Source organism: Heptranchias perlo, chromosome 7, assembly GCF_035084215.1.
Source record: "Heptranchias perlo isolate sHepPer1 chromosome 7, sHepPer1.hap1, whole genome shotgun sequence".
NCBI lineage: Eukaryota > Metazoa > Chordata > Chondrichthyes > Hexanchiformes > Hexanchidae > Heptranchias > Heptranchias perlo.
In genome coordinates this window covers 25,382,593-25,407,980 of record NC_090331.1, presented here as the reverse complement: position 1 = coordinate 25,407,980, position 25,388 = coordinate 25,382,593, and the positions used below count along the sequence as shown (strand labels likewise).

The following is a 25,388-nucleotide window of genomic DNA, read 5'->3' as shown; positions in this document are numbered from 1 at the left end:
GAGGTAGAGAGATATTGTTTGCCTAAAGCATTTACTTTGTACAAAATCGGAATAATAAAAACAATCTGCTCTGCTTAGTATTTCTTGTTGTGCTGGTACAATATTGCCAATGTTCATACTCATACTGAAAATAACAGTTCCTACAATGGGCAGGAGGTGTAGGGTGTGTGAGGTAGAAAGAAATAAATCATTGTAGTCACAGAAACAGTAATCCTTGTTGAGCATTTTGAACTGATTGATATAAATAACATCTTTGCAGCCATCTGTCCAAAGAGGGACCTTTCCAGGCAGTGTTAAGCTGCAACGGCAGAATAATTAATGAATGGTGTCCTTTGTGCTGGTAATAAAGACAAGACAAATTATGTTATAATCCAACGGCTGGTCATTTTTCAAAGCCAAATAAAATGTCAAATAAAAGTTTGGAGTACTGTATCTGCTTAATACACTGCATTCTACCTTTTTTTTTAACCATACCAGTAATTTTTGTATGAGGCTGATTGTTCATAAAATGGCTGGCACTAAGTTTGTTAAAAAAAAATGTAATTACGAAAGAAAGTACTTTGATGCTTGTGTATATTAAATCATCCGGAGCACGCAGTCTGTAGTCAGCACACTGTAGTCTACATTGTGCTGAGGGACCAATGTTGGCACACTGAAGGGAGATGTCATCCAGCCCTAGAGCATGTTCAGCAAGTCCCAGTGCGCACAGGTTTATGAGGGCAGAGTGTTGCCGTGTGCCTAGAGAGTACACTAACCTCTTGGGTAGACGGGTAGGGTTGCTTTATGTCAGTCTGAGCTGGAATGAACCACATGTTGAAAAATGGGCTGAAATTACTGACTGAACTGTATTCAGTCAGTTCCTTTTATTACTGGACCTGCTTTAAAGCTGTACCATATTATAGGAAAACATGTTTTCAGCTCAAATTTGGAATTGCACATATGCCAAGATGTCATTTAAGGATCCTGTAGCAATAGCTTTTGATGATGTCATTACTGATGGTTGATGTCATCCTGTCATCTTGCATTTGGCCAACTCTGAGAGGGGGAATTGTGCGGCTAGCTTACTAGTACTGCATGTAAAATCACACAGACCCCTTTGCCAACTGAACAGTCTCTGCTCTTCCAGGTTATTCTAATAATTATGTCGAAATGCCACTGATAAACAGCCAGCAAAAGTGAGCATAAAAATGAATTCTAAACTCAAACTGCCTCAAATCGGGCGAGTTCAGATCACAACTCCAATCCCTGAATTTTATTCAATTCAGATCATTGCAGATTTTAAATCAGCTGCCGCTTTTAAAAATGGGACTACACATTCTGAGAGGAATAGAGGGATAAACCTCTTTGCACACATATATGTTCCTATCATATAGATTTTATCAAACATTTGTCATCATTATTTGGATTGGTGGATGGATACATGGGTGTTGTTGGAGGCACAGTATCATTGAAAAATATTTAGTTTTAGCACCTGCTTTTCGATTGTGGGAAGGTCAGAATGGGAAAGGATTCTTCCAGTGGTTGTTGGCAGGCAGGAGGAGGAGAATAAGGTCTTTATTTGACTCTTAGTGGCAAAAATGGAATCTGCATTCATTTTTTTGCAAGATCATTGGGAGCAGAAATGTTTTGTATGAATCTAGAAGACCCACATGTTAGCTGGCAAGACTAAGATTAGATCTTTAGATTCACTTCCATAAATATCAAAATTACAAATCTCAAGAAGCCAAATACTAAAATAAAATCAAAATCAAATATCTAACACCAAGTTTCCAAGTCTGCTGTGGCATCCATAGTCCCCTAGTACCCTACACACAACTTGACATTGTAGATATATTTGTAGGAGCCAATTCTTAAGAAGTGACAATGCTGACATTCAAAGAATGTCATGGAGAAAAAAAGTCATGGAAGATGCATAATGGCATAAATAAATCAAATCCATACTGTAGACCTTGTTCTGCACCTACTTTCCTGCATTAAATGTCAAAGTAGCTTATTCCATAACTTCATTTTATATAAATAAGCCAAAATGTTAATTCCTTTGAAGCTACAACATTCTTTTAGAAGACATTTTTAAAATTAGATTAAGATCTGTTCCCCACCATCTACTTTTCTGTGGGAGTAACCTATCTCCATATAGTCCTCTTTACCATCAAGGAGGTACCGATCGGCTGCACTACAGGTATATGTCTGCTGCCAATCATTATATCAGCCAATGGGAGGTATGGTTTGAGCACAATAAATTGGACTATGACATCTTCCCTGGTGATGCTTTGCGTAGCTAAGATATAACAAAACTTGAACGAATTAATTCCAACAACAGGTAGCATTGCAACTTGAACCCATGACCTGGAAGTATATCCTTAGCTAGTTGAGCTGCTGCATGACTACATTATGTCACAAAATTGACCGACCAGAGAATCCATTTCAGATTAACTAAAGTCAATGCCATGTGAATCAAACATCTTTCAAAGCTTTGAGAGTAGATCATGTTTACAGTTTGTTAACAAGGAAGTCATGTTGTAGGGAGCTGCAGGTTTTGACATGAAATTTCACTTGAAAAGACCATAACAGCAGTGCTCTTTGGGAGGTGTTGCCAATGCAGTGGCTCTTTATGCCCATGTGGGATTGAGCCAGTAGGCACAACAGCTGCACCCAAAGCTGGCAGCAGGCAGTCATGAGCCCGGCTGTCACTGCTGGAGGAAATAGGGGACCAGAGTTGGTAGGTGTGCTATAAATGTCCTTTGAAGTTTCATGTTATTTCAAGGTATACGATGTTTCACATCATTTTCCAGAGGTTCCGTTTAATAGCAAATGCTTGCTACATCAACATTATTATGAACTGCATCCCTGATCTGCACATTTTGCCAGCAAGCTGAACAAATTCATTGACAAACTGAACAGCTGCTATCATCAGCTGTTATTATTCTACATTAAGCTGCCTTTTTTGCTATTTTAGTCAATTTTAATTGTACATTGTTTGAGATGGTGCCTGGAAGTAGCAGCATAACTAGGTAAATTTGTTTGCATGCAAGTATATTAAGAATCATTAGCATTTTTAAAGTGAAGATATCAAAATGTGCAAAAGCAGGAATAAGATAGGTCCATTCATCCCATCCAGCTTCTCTATCATTTCAGACCATGTTATGATCTCACTTGAATCATTTTATCTCCCTCCCCGCTCAATGCCAACTTCATCTCTTCTACTCCCTGTTGAATCAAAGATCTGTTTGTTTCCTATGAAAGCCTCAACTAAATTTCTATTCACTGCCCTTGTTTGCACTCTATTCCACAAATTTGCCAAGATGTTCCTCTGTGGCGCGATTGCCATAAAATTGTGAGAGGGCAGGATTTCCACCTGCTAAATGGACTTAACACCAATCACAGCAAATTTGCTGGGGTCCGCATATTTTTTGCAGACTGCGAGCGGTATTTCCTCCTGTGCTTAGGACATGCCACTGTAAGAGGGGATGGGGAATGGCCTGCAGCAGCTTAAATGGCCAGTCCCAGATGTGACCATTAAATCAAAAGCAAAATACTGTAGGTACTGGAAACCTGAAATAAAAACAGAAAATGCGGAAACATTCAGTGGGTCAGGCAGCATCTATGGAGAGAGAATCAGAGTCAATGTTTCAGGTCGATGACCTGTCATCAGAAGCTTTTAAGCAAGTGAGATGAACAGGGTAAAAGAGACAAAAAAAAGTGTCATCGGAGGGAAGAGCAGAACTTCTTCAAGGTGGGCATTCCTGGAAGAAAAGTGGCCGTGAATTAAACACTGAATCAAAAGCAAAATACTACGGATGCTGAAAATCTGAAATAAAATCAGAAAATGCTGGAAACACTCAGTGGGTCAGGCAGCATCTGCGGAGAGGTCGTTTCAGGTCGATGACCTTCCATCAGAACTGGAAGAATCTTTACATTGTCCTAAATTAGCATGGATAAATGAGTCGTGAGTGCCATCAGGATAACTGGTAAACTCATCCATGATGATCTTCTTGGCATCAAGTTTTACCTGTAAATTCATAAACTGGAAACCTCTGCTGTCAGTGCATACTTGCATAGTCTCAGCAGTTCAAAGTCATTAGGGAAGTCAACAATAGCAAACAATTCCTCTTTGACTTTCTGTTACTGCTGCAGGCCACTTGGAAGCTGAGATAACAATTTATCATCCACCGCATAGCAACAGTGAGTTGAGAAATTGTTTCAGACATTGCTGACTGGGTGATGCCCATGGTTGCTAAGGCAGGGGTCTGAAAGGTGCCAGTGGCACAGAAGATAAGTGCAGTAGACGCCTTTCACTGGCACAGACAGAGCCAAAGCTCATGTGAGTCTACCATTCTAATTTCATTTTAAACTCTTCATAGGACAGAGCTTTATTTATTAATAAGTCTGTCCAATCATTTAAGTAAACTAGTGCCACACCTGTAAATATTAAGGGGTACACTACTTTACTAAATTCTAATATATGTGTATCACAAATAGCATCCATCTATTTGAAATTGGCAATAACATCTGAATTAGCAGCCATTTTATACTCCACCTCATCAATTATTTGTCTACAGAAAAGTAAAAGAATGAAATAAAGTCTGAAGTAACGAATGAGGCATAATGCAAAGACTTTAACATAGGATTTTGTGAACAGACTCACATTTTGTGCCAAAATGCCTAATATACACAGATATAAAATGTGTCAACACACAAAAAAGTCAAGAGTATAGAGCATGTCTCAAATAACACTTGGAGCAAAATGTATGCACATTGGTACAGAATTTACATGTAAATGTGAAAAATTAAGTTGCATTTAGCTCATCCTTTTCTCAGCTAACATTTCTGCTGCTAAGAGATGCACACCCTACTCACAGACCTCCAGCAATGCCATTTTTTGTCCAATTGCTAAGCAGTCTGGGATATCACCTAGGCAGGGCAGCGCCATCTGCTTTTATCTCTGTACTCACCCCCATGGGAGTACACACCCCTCCCTCCATCCCCACCATTACAATGTTTTAAGTGCTTAATTTTACACACTCAATTGTGACAATGATCCTAGCCTACACTGTAGCCACTTGCCCATCATAGCAGGAGGGAAACCCATGGAAAAGTAAAATGATGGCACGCACACACACACACACACACGTACGTTAATTTGTCCTTCTACATATATTTTATATATTTTCAAAGTGCCAAATTTAGCCAATTCCAAAAATTCCAACCAAGGCCAAATTTAGGTATTCACCAAATTAATCTAAATTAGATCAATTCTGGGTACTTAGTTCAGAATACATATTAACGGATATCAGCTTAATGTCCTCCTCACAGTTTATACGTGCTACAATATCCTTGCTTCAGTTCTTTTTCTCGTGTAGTCCTACAATATCTATCCTACTGCACTAGTTCTCATTCAAGTGAGGTCCTGAAACTTTGGTTCAGCAGTTTCAGTGTTAGTACGTACAGGCATAATTCCAGTCAGTAACTTATTACCTATTAAGTTTTCACTTGTTTATTTGGCTGAGTCTTTAAATACAAAATTAACATCAAACAAACCCTTTTCTGTCTTAATGTTAAACACAAATAGTAAACAAAATGAAGCCTGATGAGAAGTATCATGACATTTTAACTTCACTTGTATGGAAGAAAGAAATTCTCGCTTTTGAAATATACATCTACATCCCTCTTCTCTTTTTTCTGTCTATTTAAAGGTCATCCCCACCCTAATTATAGTTACAGGCAACTGAAAAGGTCAGTTACCATTAGAATTAATTTGGTTATTGTCCAACTAAACAAAGCTGCTGGTGTGAGTTCTTATCCACCTAGGGCAATACTAATGGTCCCTGCTACCTTAGAGATGTTCCTCTGCATCACTTCCTTTTTTTTAAGTATTTGTTGATCTAACAGTGAAGAGCTTTTAAAATGTACTTTTTCCTTTCTCTGTTTATGTGTGGCTATGATTGCAGAGGTAGTTCAGTTGCGAGCGGACTTTGTTTACCGCATGAAGTGATACAAAATAATTCCTTCGGCACAGCTCTGAAAGAAAAGGGCTCTGTTAGTAAGCTCTGTACAGTTTCTGACACCAGCTGCTTTGTTCAGCTGCAGACTAACAAAAACGTAACTAGAACTCTGTGACTTGTGATCCACAATAACGAATAGCATGAAGCTATCTTCTATTGTTTTCGTTTCAAACCTCCACAGTCTTGCGCCATTCTGTTAACTGCTTAGAGCAAAAATACAATGGGGTAGATTTTCAGCTTGCCACCCGGGCATAAAGCTAGTGTTACAGATCAGCCGCTTGTTGTAGGAACCGGCTGCTTTTCACTTCCACTAATGGAAATGGAAATCGAACGGTTTTCAATAAAGAGCAGCCGATCCGCAATGGCGATTTTACGCCCTGGCGGGAAGTTGAAAATCTACCACAATGGCTCTGATTTCACTCAGTGATGGTGCAATATCAGATTCAGGTACAATAATAAAATAAGTTATTTTAATCTTGCAAGAACACAGCGCAGAATAACTCTGAAGCCAACAGCAAATTGGATATCATACCCGCTATCATTTAGTGGTTGGTGTTGCGAGCAATGACAACAAGCATTGAGCTGGGTCCTCTGGGATTGTAACAGCACTTATGGACCTAGTGATCTTCTGGACTGCTATTCAAAGTGGCTGGATGTAGGGGCGTGATCATAATATGTGGTAGAGGGTGCCCTTCTTGTCATAGCCCCCCAATAGTCATCAGGTATAGAAGGGTGGAACTTGTGGTGCTTGTGGTAATGTCTGATTTTGAGCCAGCCTTCCTGCATTTTGGTGGTAGTGTTGAGGATCCGTCTACATGCCTCTCTCTACTCCTTCCTTAAAAGGTGGCCTAGATCTCATTTGCAGGTTTTCTGTCTCAACCTGGTCATGGAGATGAGAATGGTGATCAGTGGAGATGTATTTACAGGAGGCTATTGGGGAATGGAGGAAGAATCCCAAGAGGATTGGCTCACACTGATATCTGCGAAGTATTGCAGGGTTATCGACTTATATGTAGCACTGTCCAAGGTCTCTATTGTTCTATATGTGCTATTCTCTTTATATTCTTTGATCTTATAAACGGTACATATATCTCTTATCTTATCCTACGTGTGATATACTCCGTAATATCTATTACTACAATTTCACAATAATAATCTTTGGAAAAAATATATAACATAAACATAATGATAATGTTTTCATGCCTTGATGTTGTAGTGATCTTAACTTGTGACAATTGCCCACAAAATATTTGCACTTCGCTGACATTATAGAGTTGTTTTTAGAGATACTGTATATTACATGAGAATATAGGAATGGACATGACTAGAAAAGATCACTGCGGCCCATTCTGACTAGTCCCAAAGTTCAAAAAATACCTTACAACTCTATCTCTTATATCATTCAATTGCTTCTTTCATCAAAACACTGACCGCTTCCCTCTTAAATTTATCAACACTATCGACCTCCACTGTTTTACTGTGTAGGCTATATCACACAAATTAAATTTTAATTGTTTTTTTCCAACAAAAATAGTTTTTTTTACCACTGTTTATTTAATTTTAGTGGACAAGCACTCTCAAAAATAGTTCTTACTGAGACTAAAGATTACTGAAACTCTAAGCTTAAAAATGACTGTTGCCGATGTTAGTGGATAAACACTATTTATGCGAGATAGTAACCTATTTATTTTAAATAGGTTAATGCCTCCCTTAAAATAGCAGACAGAAGAATGTCATACAAGTGAGTTAAGTGTTCCTTTACTAATATTCCAAACAATAATTTCTAGGTTATATGCGTGTGTGAATGGTGATTTGAAGGTAATCTGAGTCTGAAAGAGAATGAGTGACTCTATGTAAGTCTGTTTATAGTGTAGCTTCATTAAATCGTTATGGGGTGCATTTATAAACAGAGTGTACAAGAGATTACTTCAACACAAATTAATTGAGAACAGGGAGAAGAAATGCACTCAGATATTTTTCATGAAATAAGGTCCGTTTAACCCCCTGAGCCTTGCTGCCTATGAGTATATCTGTAGATCTGTAGGCAGAGTTTTTGCGTACAAAAAATGTCTCAAAGATTCACGTCAGTCTTTCAATTCTAGACTTCCAGTTGACTGGAAAAATAGCCCAATTTTTTTAAAACTTGTTGTCACCTCCAAAAATGTAGGGTGGTGGCCAGGAAAAAGATGAAACAAGGAAAGAGAAAGATTTTAAACTTAATTGGTCAGGGGCCAAATTTGAGAAAAGGGGAAGAATAAATGAACAGGGGAAAATAGGAATGGTAAGAATTACAGGCCCTGTAATTGTGTCAGGGGAGAATGTTTACTGTGTTCATCTATAATTCCTTACAAGCGAACTGATTAAATTAAATGATTAACACCTCCGCTAAAATATCAAAGCATGGAATTTCAGAAAACATGTTAAGCATTTGTGGTGTAATTTCAAAGGCAAAATGATTTTTTTTAATTCATAATTAAAGTTGTGTTTTATGTATTTGTTTTACTAGTTGAGAGTTAATATTACAATAATGAAACTACTAACAGTTGAGTAGCTTTATTACAATATTATGTATGTTTCACTGTTAACAAGACATTACTAGCTGCAGTTAATGATCCTATTTGCTTGGAGTCATGTGGCAGGAAACTTGCTGTCACCTAGTTTGTCAATAAGTTTGGTTGTTTTAGTGGCTAGTTCACTGGACTATGGGTGTGATGACAGAGGGTGGTTTAATCGCTATTTTAGTCATCAAGATGGGGGAAGATACTGTCAGTAAATTCTGAAAACTAGTCAAAAGAATATTCACTTAACTTTGTCAACAGATTGCCTCCTTGTGCTGGTGTTTGCACAATTTCAACAAATCATGGAAACCAAGCAACTTGTAGCATTAGGTTTTCCAGCTTCATTTATGAACCAAATGTTGCAAAATTACATAATCAGTTGATGTTCTGATAAATACTTACTGATTCTGTAATCTTATGCCAACAAATTGCATACAATATGGTAGAATGCTGATTGTTCATATTATGCAGTGTTCAGTGAAATTGTAGTAGTTTGGACACACACACAAACACACACATACAATTTGTAGTTATACAGTGATTGGTATAGTAAATTTCTCTGTGATTAAGAAAATCTTAGTGAATGACTCTTGCTGAATTTTCAGTGTATTTTGGCAATAGCTTGCTCAGAATATGAAGCCATTTTGCTTTTTTTTATACAAAAACTTGTCAGAGATAAAACAAACCAAATTGAAATGTAGTTTAAATTCAACTGGAACTTGTCAAACCTCATAGAGGTGCAATGGGCCATTGCAGGGATTAGAAACAAAGGCAGGAGGGGGAGTGGGTTGAAGCGCATAATGAGTGGAGTGGAGTTTGGGCACATAACCAAGCTTGCAGCTAATGCCTCAGGTGTGTGCCTAGGTGTATTAGAGCGTTTATAATGAAAAATGGAGTTCTGATTCAGGAAATAAAAATGCCTTTTGAGAATCAGCAAAGTTTGAACAGAGAAGTCCCTGCCCAGAACACCACATGCTCATTTCATAAAATCTAAAAACTTGGCACCCTCACAGGCATCTGCCACTCGATCTAATGCCAGTCTATAGTATACTTAGAAACATCTGCTTCCCTGCACAAAAGGGACAGAGTGCGCTTGACAGGTCTGTGTTAGCAAGACGTGCTCTGCCAGTTTTTTTTATGAAAAATTCTAATGCTTCCCGTCAAACCATTAGCAATGATACAATCAGCACAGACCCATTAGAGCATCAGTGTCCACCTGTGATAAAGAAAGCCATTTGTTTTCTTAAAGCTCACTTAATGCCGGTTTAACTCAATTTGTCAGGAAATGTGGAACAATTTCCTCCCAGCCTGTAATTTTGTAGCATTTTTCAAGTCGGAGGGACAGTAGAACTTGAAGTCAAAGTGTTTGAAAGTCAGGGCTGCGCAAGGGCTGTGTGGGATTGTTGTCATCTGCTGAGGTGGGAGAGATCAGTAAGCAGGAAATGGGGTGTCACTCCTAGTGGTACTTTGCCATTATCTTGGCATTCTAATGAAGTGTCTGCAGCACAGAGCCTCTGGATGGCATCTTAACGCACGGATAAGCAAAAGCACTTCTCCCCCTTGTCACTGTCATCCATCTGCATGCACCCCTACTGCAGCCAATGGGATGGAACCGTGCTACAACATTCAGTAAGCCATTTAGACTTTATGCATCACATGATTGGTCACACCAAATATGAAAAAAATTGTCTTTTATCGGTCATTCTGTTGTAACACTGGCACATAGAGTTTGATATGCTGATGCTGGCCTCAATAGTGCTTCTGCTAATGATTCTGAATAAATTCTGTATTAAACCACTGACAGAGAGCTTTAGTAACTGCTGGCAAACACACAAATTGACGACTGTAATTTTACAAAACATGACAACTGTCTCATTTGTAGACAGAGTATTAAATTATTCAATTAATAATGTACTATAACAAAAAATACCTTAATATTCTGTTTGAATAATTTAATATTCTAATTTTTTTCTCCTATTTTTCCTTTGTTTTGGCAAATCACAATAAATAAAAATTATTGGCTAGGTGGCGCAGATGACTAAGATCTGGGTTCAAATCCAGCCCAGGGTAAGTAAATGGAGGGCAGCCCTCCTGAGTAGCTGTTGTTGTTCACAAGATAACAGAGTTTTGCTACATAGTATTCAAACTGGATTCAGGGTCAGGTTCATGTGGGACTGTTGGATTCCCTGCAGACAAGTGAATATTATCTTGGTAACATGGAAGACGGCAACTAGCAATTTAATGGATAGATGCCGTTACTTTTGTGGCACATAACAGCATGTGCCCAGATGCTCATACATGGTAGCACAATGACCCCTGCCAGTACCCAACAGCAATACTCCTCTGAGTTTATTTATTCAAATGAATCCAAACTGATACTCTGTCATCTTCAGCGCCCACTGGAACACTGCTTCGGGAGTATAATCAGATCACATGTAGGAGCCCATTTAAATATAGATTCAGTGTGAAATTAATGTGTAGTGAGCAAAAATCCAAAGCACTAAGTCATTGAGAATTTTGCAGTTATACTGTACACCAGGTTAAGTAAGTCTGATTAACTGGGTGAGGCCGATCATAGTCTCTATTATGCCCTGAAAACAAATGCAGAGCTCCCAACGGAACTGTGCCCATTTTGTGTGTCATTCTATTTTCCAATAGCTTGTGGCTACTCCCTAATCTAGTGCTTCTTCAATGTGTTCCTCCATTGACTGGAGTATGGGAGGTGGCATACTGTTTTGTCTCATTCAAAGGCTATTGAGATGGTGGTGGCTACAAACTTCAGTGAGCAGGAGATGACCCAACTGGATGCTGCACCACTTTGGTGGCTGCAGGGGAAGCCTGACCCTGATGCTCTCTGGCATGTGTGCGGTCATTGGAAAAGGCAGAAGGATACCAATATGTTGTCATCCAGAGAAATAGCAACATCATCCATGCCCATTCCATGTCTGCCCTGCAACTGGGCTCTGTCTCAACTCGCCCACTGATCTGCGTGAGAGCAGATCCAACAAGAGCATTGAAATTACTGATGGATATCTTAATGGATATCTTAATACAATCTCTTGACCTGTCCAAGAAGGAGGAGACAGTAGAGCTGAAAGCCTGCGTGGCTACAATATGGGCATTCCTGAGACAACTGCTGTAGGCTCTACTGTGTGGGATTTTGCTAAAGATTGCCCTCCATGGTGAACTGCAGAGTTTTTAATCCCTTGCATCAGAACTTCACACATGTAGGTTAAGGTATCCTTCACATTAGCTACCAAGTGCTGAAAGCTTGTAAACATGCTTTCAAATGACTATAGTAATCTTTTATGTAAATAAAGCATCCTTCTTTTAAAAGCAAGACCCCTGAACTCTGCAGACTGAAGAAGCCACCAAGTTCCTTTTCCCCGTTTCCCTATTACCTCTCCTGCTCATTTATCCACTTTGTATCACCTAATGCCCTCCCCTCAAAGGTACTGTATAAATACTGCAAGGTGGGTATAATTGAGCTGGGTTAGAATGGGGGCTTTGCAGGGCTAGAATAATGATTCCTGTTTAGATACTGTTTCTTCAAGTATGTCACTGGACCCCAATTCCTATTTATATTTACCTAGAGAAAGCAAAGAGGAACAAAGCATTCGAACCATTTTAATAGTACCTTGGTCCGAGTTTGCATTCCGCACAATGATACGATGATGTCTTGGGCAAGCTCCTCAAAATGTGTCAGAGATTGGAAGTTGGGTGGTTCTCCTCCTTTGCAGCTTCTCTCCCTCTTTGTTATGGTTTTTTTTTTCTTTTAGTAGAGTAGAAAGGATTGAATATAGCTATTGGAAAGAGGGTATTCAGGTATAATATCAGCATCATGCTGTTACATAAATATAAGGAGTTCTCAGGAGGAACAGTATTTCAGGATGGAGGTGCACTAAAGTCTTCCCTGATATATAGCAGGCAAACATGGAAGATTTTGAGGTACCATTAGACCTTTCACAGTTGAAACATTACATCAGCATGGAGATCTGAGTGGGCTTTCCTACCTTTGCATACTTGGTGTGAACATTGAACTTTCCCCTGCACTATAGCCATGTCCTTGGAACAACACTATTAGTATTGACCTCTTTGTTCCTCTTTGCTTTCTCTAGGTAAAAATAAATAGAAATTGGGGTCCAGTGACATACTTGAAGAAACAGCATCTAAACAGTTTTCTACCTCCTGTCGAGCATCCTGACCAAGTATCTGAGACATAGCACCTATTGAGAGGGAAGAGAGCATCCCTCTGTTGCCTCACTTGGTCCAAAAAAAAATCCACTGGCCCATGTGAAAAGTGAGGTGCCCTGTCACTCGCATGATAGCTTGTAGAAACTGCAATTTTATTCTAACCTTGTATTCTCCTTTAGCGAGAAAAACATCAATGCCCCTTTAAGCCCTTGGCAGCCTTTAAGGCCTGCAGCAGCATGCAATTTTGTATCCCTAGCGAACAAACTGCCAATCTCAGGCATGACATGCACTTGCAGTTTGCCCACTATGTGGAAAATAGGTTGAACGAAACCAGGTTCAGCATTTGTGGACTTAGACATGTCCCCTTAGCCCACCTCCCATCAGACTCTAAGATAGGCCCTGATATGTTTGCTCAATCAGATAGTTGGACTTACGTTTCTTTCTGATTTGATATGTCAAGCCAGACCATCCAATATGATTGCAGCATTTTTGGTTCCCACCAAATGTTAGGTTAACCATTTTCAGAGAATAGTTTATCAGTTTTAAGAAGCTAAATGAATCATGTTCTGTGCATCTGTGCTTCCACCTACTTCAGATTCAAACTGAAAACTGCCTGTTAGAACATAGTTCCAGTTAAGAATCAATCATTGATTTATTTGTCTTTTAACTGATTATGATGAACAAATAGCTAATTATGTTAGCCTGAAAGTTTTCTTTAGCCTAATTGTATATTAGAGGATGTCACTGATACTTGGCAGTGGTAAATATAGTTAACCAGACTAGGAAACATGAAATTGCTGTATCCATCAGCCCTGAGTCAGGTTATGGGTTATAAGAGAGTGATGAGTGATGGGATTGTGACAAGCTCCATATCCTGCAAAACTGTGCTCTGTCAGATAAACGTTTTCCTGTTTTTCTATCTTCAAGCACAGGAAATGCAGAATTTCATAAAAAGTTATTAGATAAATAATGTTTCCAAATATGCAAAATCCATGATCTGGTTAAAAAAAAATTGTTCACGGTATGTTACTTTTTAGTCACACATTCTCTTCCTGTCACGTATAAGATTGATATCAGCTTTTCCTCTCACAATGCATCACATATCCAAACCCCTCAATAAGATTTCTACCTTCTAATCATTTCTATATATCCATTATTATTTCAGTAACATGCTCCAGGATTTGTATTATCCTATAACAACCATCCATTAATCTCCATGTTATAATGTGGCACTAATATTAATGATTGCATGGAAACACCTCACTTGTAAATTTCAGAAAAGTTATTTTGCAATATGTAAATACAGATCTATTAATAAACTTTTATTATTCTTTTCCAGTGCATCAGCTTAAAGGTTAACAAGCTGCTTCCTCGAGAAAATATTAATGAGCAATGGTAACTTATTGCTGTGACCTTGGCCAGTCACTTTGGTCACCCAGCAGAATTTAACACAATATTGATGTCATTTTCTTTTTTCATCAAGCAGCTTTGTTAATCCGGTAGAATCTGCCTTTCAAAATTGACTTCTGATTATCAAGTCAACAATGTATTAAGGTCAGATTAACCCTTTCAGTCCCAAATGCCCTGGGATTAACATTGCATTGTTATTCTGGAGTGGAGTGAACCTGATTCTGTGGTAGCATTCTCACCTCTGAGTCAGAAGTTTGTGGGTTCAAGCCCCACTCCAGACTGTCCCAGCAAGTGGAGACTTGAGTTCCAGTCTCTGAATACTAGGTTGACATCCAGTGGCATATTTGTGCTTGAAGGGAGTGGAGTCCCAATCCCACCCATCACATCTAGCCAGTCCTTCTGGTAGAGAGTTGTGATTCAATCTAATGACCTGCCTACGTAATAAAGGGTCTTAGTTATGTAAACAACAAAGCATGATCTGCTGACTGTTAAAGTAGTGGAAGAAATAGGTTGCCTCATGTACCACTTGGCAAAGAGGGGAAAGGAGATGATTCTAAAGTGGGAGTACCTTGTTTGATTTTACCTCGTGCAACTGAACGTGCCACTGCCTGTAGTACCAGCTTCCCAAGGACCATTTAATCTCCATTCAACCAGATTAAACCAAATCATATATTCATAATGGGATGCCACTTTCCATTATCCATTGTTGTAAATGATTACATTGCTCAATGTCTCTCTTCTGGAGTTTGAATGCAGCAATCACACAAAAAACCATTCCTTACAACTGTGAAAAATAGCTTGGCAACAGTAGTGTTCAGTGGTGGTAACCAAGTTATTATTATTTCCAGTTGTGAGCAGTCAACTTTTGGAATTGAAAATGGATCAAAGGAAATACCACAAAGTCCAGATTATAAATCACACGTGTCTATGAATCATAGCCCTACTTTTAGAATTGTCATTTTAGTTAAAAAAATTATTATCTAATACTGGTGTATTATATTTTTATGTTCAGCATATACATATCAAGGTGCAGTTTCTCAGTGAATCATATGGTTCATTGTTTATGTTTTTTCAGGTTATTTACAGGATATTGTTGTGACATATAACCATAGACATTCCAATCAGATATAAGGCCACCTGCAAGAACTGCACCGATATAATTCATTGCGGGTGAAATTCAGCAGCGGTGTCATGAGCCATAGCTTCAGATGATAGCCTTGATCGCTCAGGAGTCAGCTTGATAGTTGCCTCCATGGGTCAGATATTGGTGGACTGCCTTAAAATGAAGGCATTGTAGCAACTTCCTAGGAAGTGAGCATTGTCTTGCATAATCTACTGTTGATACTTGCCAATGAGCTGAACATTCAGAGAGCACAATCCTTTTTGATTTCTATAGATAGTAGCATTCTGCAATCGAACATGCAAAACTATGTAGGTGCAATCTATAACTGCTGGATCTTCAGAAATGCAGACGTTTGCTAAAGTTGCAAAGCTCTCAAATTGCTTCCTATTGTGCACGAGGAAGAAGATGGAATTTGTTGCTCAAGCAAATAAGGCATCCATCACTTGCTTTATATATCTGTGGACTGCAGATTGTCTGATGTGTGTGATGTTGCCAGTGGCCCGTTGGAATGATCAAGATACATAGAATTTAAGGGCTGTTGTGACCTTCACAATCATTGGCAGTTCCATACGCGGATGCGTTCGGCTGCGGTCACTTTGCAGCATGTGGCATAACTCACTCATAGCGCCCCTTATGAATCAAAGCCTTCACAAGCATTACTGTTTGATGGTTGTGATTTTCAGCATCTCAGTCTGTAAATACAGGCTTAAGGGTACTGGTGGATGGGTGCACAGCACTTCTCATGCAACCTGACCTGCTATACATCTCCTTTGGTCCTCTTCTTCATCATCCAAAACGCTCCGAGGGGGAGTCCCACGGTGAAATCTTTTGTGGTATTATTGCTGCTGTTGGGGGAGAAAATGGCTGAATGACAACAGCAAAAAAAAAACAAAAGTGGTAGAGAAAAAGACTGAAAAATTGTGCCTCTTCTAAAAGAACTCCTTACATGAACTTCCATACAGAGCTCAGTCCCCAGTAAACCTGGGCGTCCATTTTACATGGGAGCGTAGATGAATCAGCATTAGGCATAAATGTACATCAGGAAAGTGTATGAACATCTACTGGGACAACATTAACATATTCAACTGAAGCTCCCGCCTGCCCCCATCAAATACTCCACTAGAAATTCAGAGTTGCACTAAAAAGTAAGGTATCCGGCATTACAAATCTCCACGCCTTTTCCCAATCAGTTGTGCTCACTTTACACCCAAAAGGCATAAGTGATCAGAAAAACTAGGTTGAAGCATTTCCGGAAGATAAGTACTGATCTGAATTTGTAATCCAAAATAACCTGAACAGATTGATCATATTTGTATTAGACACTAATTAAACTGGATCATGGCTATATTTGCCTGTCACTTTAAAAAAAATGGCCGAACATATGTAAAGACAGCCAAAATGTACTTCTGTACATTTGCATTGATGTTTTTCATATCCCTCCAGTAGGATTTTGTCTTCAGAGAGGACAGTGTCTGCTGTTATTAGTGGAGCCATCCATCGGTATCTTTTTTTTGAAGAAAAATACTTCATTTTAGATCCAGCAGGTTAGGAGATGTCTATTTTCCTGGAATTTACTGGGGAAATCTGATCTCTTTTTCATTTTTTAAGAAACTGTAATTTTCCCAGGAGATCTAGTTGTTGGGATCTGGCTTGGAAGAATTGTTGAATGGTCTAAAGTTGCAGGATGTATCTGAGCCCTGATTTTAACTTCCCGTGTCCAACTAGAATGGGTCGTGTACGGGTGGAGGGGGGGGGTAGTTGAAATATTGGCAGCATGGCCCTCGCCAAAGCTGTGCTGCGCACGTGCCCCATGCCATTTTAACAGGCGCATTTCGGGCAGCGTGTGAGGCCTTTGTCCCAGGCAGGTGAGGGCCACATTGAAATTCAAAAATGGGGGTTTGATAACATTATTTAGACCCTGACCACATTTTAACCGGCAGTAGCGAGATCAGTGCCTGGTACTAGCTTCGCCAGGGAAACCCGGCGCCAAGGATCAGCAGGTCCAGAAAAGACCGAAAAGGTTTATTATTTTTATTTTTACAGGAATCCATATGGGACCCAGAGGAACATTTCTGCTTGGGCATCCCCTACCCCGGGCTTCCCATTCCTATGGGTCCCCGGCTGCGGCCTCCTGCTGCACTCGCCCGACTCCAGCCCATTAGCCTGACATCATTGATGCCGAGTTCAGGTGGGAGTCAGGCCTGATCTATTTAAATAAGGTCCGGGAATTAAAATGTCCTGGGCCTCACATTGATGAGCCGGGGTGTACTTGGCACATGCCACTCACCCTGAGTTAAAATTGGGGCTCTAATCTCTGGTGGTGTAGTGGTCCAGTATGTATCTGTTCACAGGCACTCTGCTGTATTTTATTTGTGGCAATCCTATGATAAAGCCTATATCCAAACTCTGGAAGTGTAATGGTGAAGTAAACATTTGATCTGTGGTGGTCTAATGATCCAAATTAAGGCAATCTAGTAATGAAGTATGCATCTAGTCTAATGATGGAATATGTGCCTGATTCCTAGCAGTCTCATGACAGAACCTATGCCCAATCTCTGGTGATCCATTGCTGGAATATACAACTGATCTCTGGTGGTCTACTAATGAAGTATGACGTGCAAACTCATCTTGAGCTGTATCGGGTCAGCCGCCCATTATACTCCCCGCCTGATATTCAATTCCATAAGAAGAAAGATAGACTTGTGATTGTATAGTGCCTTTCACAACCTCAGGATGTCCCAAGGCGCTTTACAGCCAATGAAGTATTTTTGAAGTATAGTCACTGTTGTAATGCAGGAAACATTACAAAAACATTGACAGCGTGTAACTGAATATTGGGCGGCAGGAATAACAGGCGGTGGATGCAATCCTGCCCGTTCTGTGCTACGTCCCAGGACCAATTTCTACCCCTGTAAATCTAACTTTTGCCTGTCGAGCAGTGGATTTTGTGTCTTGATCTCTGGCCTTCCAATGTTACAGCTTGTGTCTAATTTCTGGACGTGTACTGATGAATCATGGATCAAAACTTTTGTGCCCTTGTCCTATCACAAAAAATCTTACTTGGCTTCAAGTCTTCAGGCTGCCCCATGAGCCCAGCAATCTTTTGGTTGGCAGGGGTCCAGAAGTAGGCCATGGTACCAGGATTTAATGAGCACTCCTGCACTGGGTCACCCAACAAACAATTCAAAGGAAAATGAAGTGAGAGGCAAGCAGTACCCCTTTCAATAGCTATACTGAGTCTGCACCCGCTATAACCACAGCTCAGGAAATCTGGGTTAGTGCAATGGGGCAGAGACCTGACAGAACGAGGCCCTCCCTCTTTTTCCTCTATGGCCACCGTTCCCCAGGCACAGGGTAGAAGAAAACTTACCCTTGAGGCCCTGTGATAGTATTTGAAGATGATAAGGGAGTTCCTCTGCTGTCCTAGCCAACATTACTCTGTCAACCAGTACCACCAAAAAAAGCACATTAACTGGTCATTCATCTCACTACTGTTTGTGGGATGTTGCTAGGACAGAATGACTCTGTGTTTGCCATTATAACAACAGTTACAGGACTTCAAAAATAATTAATTGTTGTGTGAAGTACTTTGTGGTGTTTCAACATGATAAAGCACTTTATAAATGTTTTTTCTAGAACTGTTTCTCTGATTCTTTTGTACTCTAATTCCATGTGTGTGTGTCTGTCTTGCTGTTTGTTTTCTACTCTTTCTCTCTCTGTCCTCATATGCCTAGTTATTGGCACCCCTATTTGTGTGTTTTTTTGATTGTGTATTTAGTGCATGTACTTCAGACATCAAGATGCCAATGTGTACTTTACTAATTCCTCATGAATCCCAACATAACTATTTCCACTTCGTATGGGCAAAGATACTATACACTGATTGTGGACTGATTGAACAGCACATGAGAAGATAGAAACAATAGGGAGGTAATTAAGTCATACAGAGCACTAGAAGATCAATTTTGTAGCAGCAAAGGATTTCAACCCAAACCTACAAAGAAGTTGAATGTTCTCAAAAGAAACTAGTGAGCCACTTTTCTAATTCTCCCTTCCCTCTTTTTCCTGTTCAGTGTCCTCTGCCCTTTTAAAGCACTCTGAGCTGTTCTTTTTACATGAGGAACATTATATGAACGCAAGTTGTTATTGTGTGTAAATGCACTGTCTACAGTGGTACAAAGCCATGCAGATCAGGAGGATGCTATGTTCAATCCCTGGTTTGTACTGAGTTAATGAACCTCAGCCTGAATGGCATTGGGTTACTACAGTGACCAACAGCGTCTGCTCTTGATCACTATTCAGGTGTCCTTATGGGAAATGCACATATGGTGAGGACTGGATTAAGTTTGGTTATGGTGACTAACAGACTGTCTAGGCACACGGATGAAGAAGAGAGAAATACCAGGAGGTCACAATTAAACATGTATCATGCCCCAGCTGCGCTCACCACCTTCTGGAAGGGTTAAAGGAGAAAATCTGAGGCAAAATTAGAAAAGGAAAACACGAACGAGCCAAATGTGTACTGCACAGATTTACAATCAGAATGACCTCATTGTGCAATTGCTAATTCAGCAACACGGCCTACAAAATTGCAATTGTTTTAGTTACTATGCTAGACCAAAAAGCCAGAACTGATTGCATTTGACTTTATATTGTCTAGGGTAAGGCCTGTCAAATACTAATTCACAATTACAAGCACGTGAGCATCACATTCATCCCATGAACAATGATGTCCACTTGAGTCATTTAAATGGCAACCTGCAATAACAGAACTCAGAGCTATAATTAACTAGAGCATTCCGTAACTGAAATAAATAATAAGGTTTTAAAAAAACGCACAATTGCTGTTACTCATTCTCACAACTGCAGTACACAACAAACACCATAATGCATTACCATTGTAACAACTTCAGCATTAGGATATTCTAGTACCAAATCTTATGTTTAACAACTCAAAGTTACTGAATGTCACATAACTTACAAGCCTGTCTTTTCATATCTCAGACCATTTGGGTTCTAGCTCAACTCAGCCAATCCAATACCGCCCGTTTTGCACAACAGCCCAAGCTGAATTTCTACCCCATTCTTGGTTAGTAGACCACCAGAGATCAAAAGCTTAATCTCTCTGAAGGCTGTTAATGAGCGTAAGCATAAAGTGCTTTGACAGTCTCAGTCCACTTCTCAATAGATTTGAGTCCACAAGATAGCTTTTAAATTTTACAGCAGATCTCCCATGGTGTTGTGCATAGTAAGTCACATAATATGTTATTTTTAAGAGGGCAGGAGCATTATACTATTCTGTTGCAAAGTCGGAACTATATGTAACCTGGACTGCCTCTTTAGGGCCACAAGGTCCAATTGTTGTAAGTAGGCACATACTAAGGTCACTTAAAGGCTAATTGCTGTTATGCATATTCTGTGGTTAATTAGACACAAATGGCTGGTTTATATACTTTTTAAAAATATGGCACAGAGATTTGCATGCATGACAAAATGTGACACCTCCAAATGTTGATATTTATATAGATTTTATATACTATAATGCGATCACTTTGAAATCATGCTGCTGGATTGAGCAGCATTAATCCTTAATACCATAGGGTTTAACTCCTGCCCCACTCAGTTACCTAATCTAAGCCATATTGAATGGGATGATGCTGAGTGGAAGCTCCAATGTCTCTCACTTCGAGGGGGACGGAACATCAGAGCACAGAATCACAACTGGGCAATCCTTTGACAGATTGCCCAGGGGTTATTGGTCTGGGAGTAAGCCACGTGCCCACCTTCTCAGCTGTAACAGTGTCAGGCAAGGCAATTAAAGAAAGGGGTTAAATTACAGAGGGCAACAGGATGATTCTTACTCGAAAGTCCCCCCCCCCTTTCCCCGATAAAAAGAATGTTTTAAAACAATCTGTAGTATCTCCTGTCAATTTCACATCATCACAATTATTTGAGTAACAGCTTCACGGAATGCCAGCTAACTGCTCTGAAAAGAAAACGTATTGAAATTTAAAATACAAGAAATTAAAATAGGATATTGTTCTTTCCTTTGTTACAGAGTTCAAAGAAGGTTGTTAAAAGCCAAAAAAAAGAGGGATAACGTGCTTGAAGGAAAGGATGTAGATTTAAACTGTGAAAGCTTCCTTCTTCTCATTCTGAAAAGGAAGCCCAAAGTGCTCTCCCCCTTTAACACAAACACTTCATTATATTCAGCGGTGAGCTGCTGATGTAACATCTTCAAAATAATGGTCTACTTATCATTAGCTGCAGTAGTTGAAAGTTTTCCAGGAAGCATGAAAATAGTGCAGAGTTGTGGCAGAAAAACTAGTCTCAGCAGGTTTGTGTGGAAGAACAGAGCGATGTGACTGGGTGATTTATAACTGAAAAGGTATCTAGAAAGTACAATTTTCTACCTAGCTGCAAACCATAATTCATACTGATCTCTTATCAAGATAAAGCACCTTTTCTGTGAATGATCTGTGTGGTTAAATGATCTTGATAAATGCCAGTACATAACAGGTAACTGCTTTACAAACAACCAAGATAAACTAGGCTTACTGTGAGATGAATGGTAAATTGCTTTCCCTGAGTATGTTTAAGCTCTACAACCTTCTTATCACACATATTCTGTTGACTTCAGGTAGAGCTCTTGTAAGATCAGAGGAGCCCTGTTTATATTACACTCAAAATGTGGCATCTGCAGTGAGAAACAGAATTTCAGCTGGACAGACATTCCAAAATTTCTACATATGCAGCATTTTGTAGGTTGCTGGTAGGTATTGAAAGTACTAACTATGATAGTCATTAGCAAGGAAACTTAAAAAGTTGCCAATGATAGTAACACTAGTTTTATCCCAACTAAGCTTTTACAGCAGGAAGGGGCCAACAGTAAAAATGACATGAAATGCATGGACTTGGGGGCCATGAAAACCCACAGCCACTCCAGCAGATTCCCCCTGTAACTTCAGCGGGAATCCATTAGAATGGTTGAAAAATATGCTGAGACCCAGTTATGCCAGGTCCCAGCCTAATGTTGAAGTTAGCAGGATAGATTTGTGGGGGCAGAGTGAACCATTTGTGTCCTATTCCTATTCAAACTACTAAGCAGCCAGTAATGTTAACATCAAACAACTATCAAGCAAATATGTAGTGTGGCTCCTTTCATTTTGATTGGAAAGTGATGGATGAGAAAACAATAATTTAATAGGATAAAAGAATGAATTAAAAAGCAGTAATCCAATTAAGGGATCTAAAAGGCATCATGGACCATTAGAGTTCCAGCCCTTTTAGTTTATATGCATCACCTGAACCCCAAGATTGGATTACCAAATTAAATACACTCACATTACATTGAGTTACATTACATTGAAGCTACAGCACAGATACAGGCCATTCGGCCCAACTGGTCTATGTCGGCATTTATGCTCCACACGAGCCTCCTCCCTCCCTACTTCATCTACCCCTATCAACATACCCTTCAATTCCTTTCTGCTTTGTATGGCCTTATTAACCTGCATTGCTACTTTTAGTGATTTGTGTATCTGTACCCAGAGATCCCTTTGGCTCCTCTACACATTTACACTCTTATTATCCAAACAATATGTGGCCTCCTTATTCTTCCTACCAAAATGAACCACCTCACACTTATCTATATTGAAATTCATTGGCCAATTACATGCCCATTCTGCAAGATTATTAATGTCTTCTTGCATTTTAACTTTCTTCCTTATTAACTACACCCCCCTAATTTTTGTTGTCCACAAATTTTGAAATTGTATTTCCGATTCTCGAGTCCAAATCGTTGATGTAAATTGTGAACAACAGTGGTCCCATTACCGATCCTTTTGGAACACCACATCCCACTTTTTGCCAGTATGAGTAGCTACCCTTAACCTCTACTCTGTTTTCTGTTTTGTAGCCAGCTTGCTATCCATTCTGCTACCTGTCCCCTGACTCCATGTGCTCTGACCTTAGTCATATATTACATCTATTGCATTACCCTTGCCTACTCTTTCTGTTACTTCGTCAAAGAATTCAATAAGGTTGGTCAAGCATAACTTTCCTTTCTGAAATCCATGCTGACTACTCCTTATTATATTTTAGTTTTCTAGATGTCAGCTATAGTGTACACCAGATAGCAAGTATTTGCTTATAACACCTTCAAGGACTTTGGAGCTGAAACAAAGGTTGGAGATGGCGTGGTAGTTTCCAAGGACAGATGGGTCAAGTGGTTTTTGAGGAGGGGGTGATGATGACAGTTTTGAAAGGGATGGAAACAGTGCCTGATTAAAGGGAACGATTTACAATGTCAGCTAGCATGGAGGCTGGAAGATAAGTTGGGTGGTTAGGATTTTAATGAGAATAGGTTTGAAGGAGCAGGGGTTGGGTCTAATAGACAAGATGAGCTCACAGAGGGTATGGGAGGTTTGGGAGAGAAACTGGAGTATAGGGGTTTAGGGCAGGTTGGAGGTTTGACTGTTGGCAAGGGGAAGGGGGGAAACAGCAAAGACAGATGAACGGATGGTCTCCACCTTAGTGAGAAAGAAGTTAATGAGCTCCTCGCACACGTTGTTAGAAGTTAGTTCTTTCAATGCCTCTTTACTGAACAGTCATCTCCATAATCAGACCTCTTCTGAGACATTATCAAGGGAACACTGTGTCCTTTAGACTCTGTTGGAAGGGTACCTCTTAGTTGGTTGTCTTCTCGTTTGGTGTGGCCTTATCCTGTGTGCCTCCATCATTTCCTCTTCTTCTTGCTCTTGTGCTATCTTGATTATAAGGACATATATGGGAATGCCCATTGTGTACAGCATGGTAAAGGCTCCATGATAGAAGGCTGGGAAGCGTAAGATTTTTCTGCATGACACAGCTGAAAGGCAGCTTGCAGAATTCTTTCTTAGCTACATGGCTGAGAAAAGATTTTTCTAGTTGCTTCAGTTAAAAGCTGATGCATCAGACAAAGCTTGTGGACATTTGAAGCCTGTGAACTCAATCACTTCCTGGTTTGACAAGACATGCAGGTAACTTAAAAGTGCTATATAAATGCAAGTTGTTGTTGTTGTTTTCTATAAGCTTAACTTAATTAACTTGCAATACGCGTGTAAATGGCAGAATTTCTGAGACAACAGCTTCTGCCCTCATTATCCTGTCATGCACCATTTTGGGGGCTGCCACAGCTTTTGCCGGCAGAAAATTGTACCAGAATTTAGTATGTATTGTAGAATGGGTGTGACTCTGGTATATCTGATTTATGCAGGCCGGGAATTTCCTTGATTCCAATTATGATGAAAGCGCAACAAAATCTATGGCAGTTTCAACGCTGATCTTGCTGACAGGAACCTTCACCCAAATTTCCAGTGGAGCTAATTTGCCTATGTTGGAAAGTAAAAACCACCATAATTGCAGCACCAGCAATAAGGATGATAACGAATGGGCTGTTGTCTTCTGCCATGACACTTCACCGCTGCAGCCTCTTCCCTCTGTTGCTCCTCTTCCTCTTCCTTTATTTTGCTAAACAGCGGTATACCCATTGGGAAGGTCATTCCAGCTGCTTAGTCCTTCTGAACGTATGGGGGAAGAGTGGGGGTCCGTAACACTTCAGGTGCACAGAGAATGACAGCACTTTGGTTAAGTATAGTGCAGGTGTCAATAAGAAAAATTCAAAAATACTCGTGAAGAAAATTGCTATCAAACTCCAGAAATCTCAGGTATGCCGATATCGGGAGATATCGAGCTATGCTGAGCCTAAATTTTTGGGTGTACATCCATGTCAGCACATTATTCATGTAAATCCAGGGAACTCACGTGAGTTGGTCTTTTGCATGGGGCAGAGTTCCCACATCTGACTGGAGTGGCAAGAAAATGATAATAAAACAAATTGTTTCTGGAGGAAATCTCAGAGCAAAATAGAAGCAGTAGGTTTATAATGGAAAAAAGTTGAAAGTGTGTGCAGATGTAAGATCCTTAATATATTACTAATCAATCTCCCATGGTGTGGGCGTATAGTCAAGACCAAGTATAGCCTTCAGGTGAAGCAGGATTAGAGGGTAGGAATATTTGGACCAGGGCATGCAGACATAATTCAGTCCCCATTTTAGAGTG

At 39.8% G+C, this 25,388-nt stretch overlaps 1 protein-coding gene across 1 annotated transcript in view; it reads left to right on the top strand.

Annotated features, from left to right (window-relative positions):
• Positions 1 to 25,388, top strand: part of arhgap15 (Rho GTPase activating protein 15) — a 576,367-nt gene that overhangs the window by 507,223 nt on the left and 43,756 nt on the right. The window lies entirely within an intron of this gene.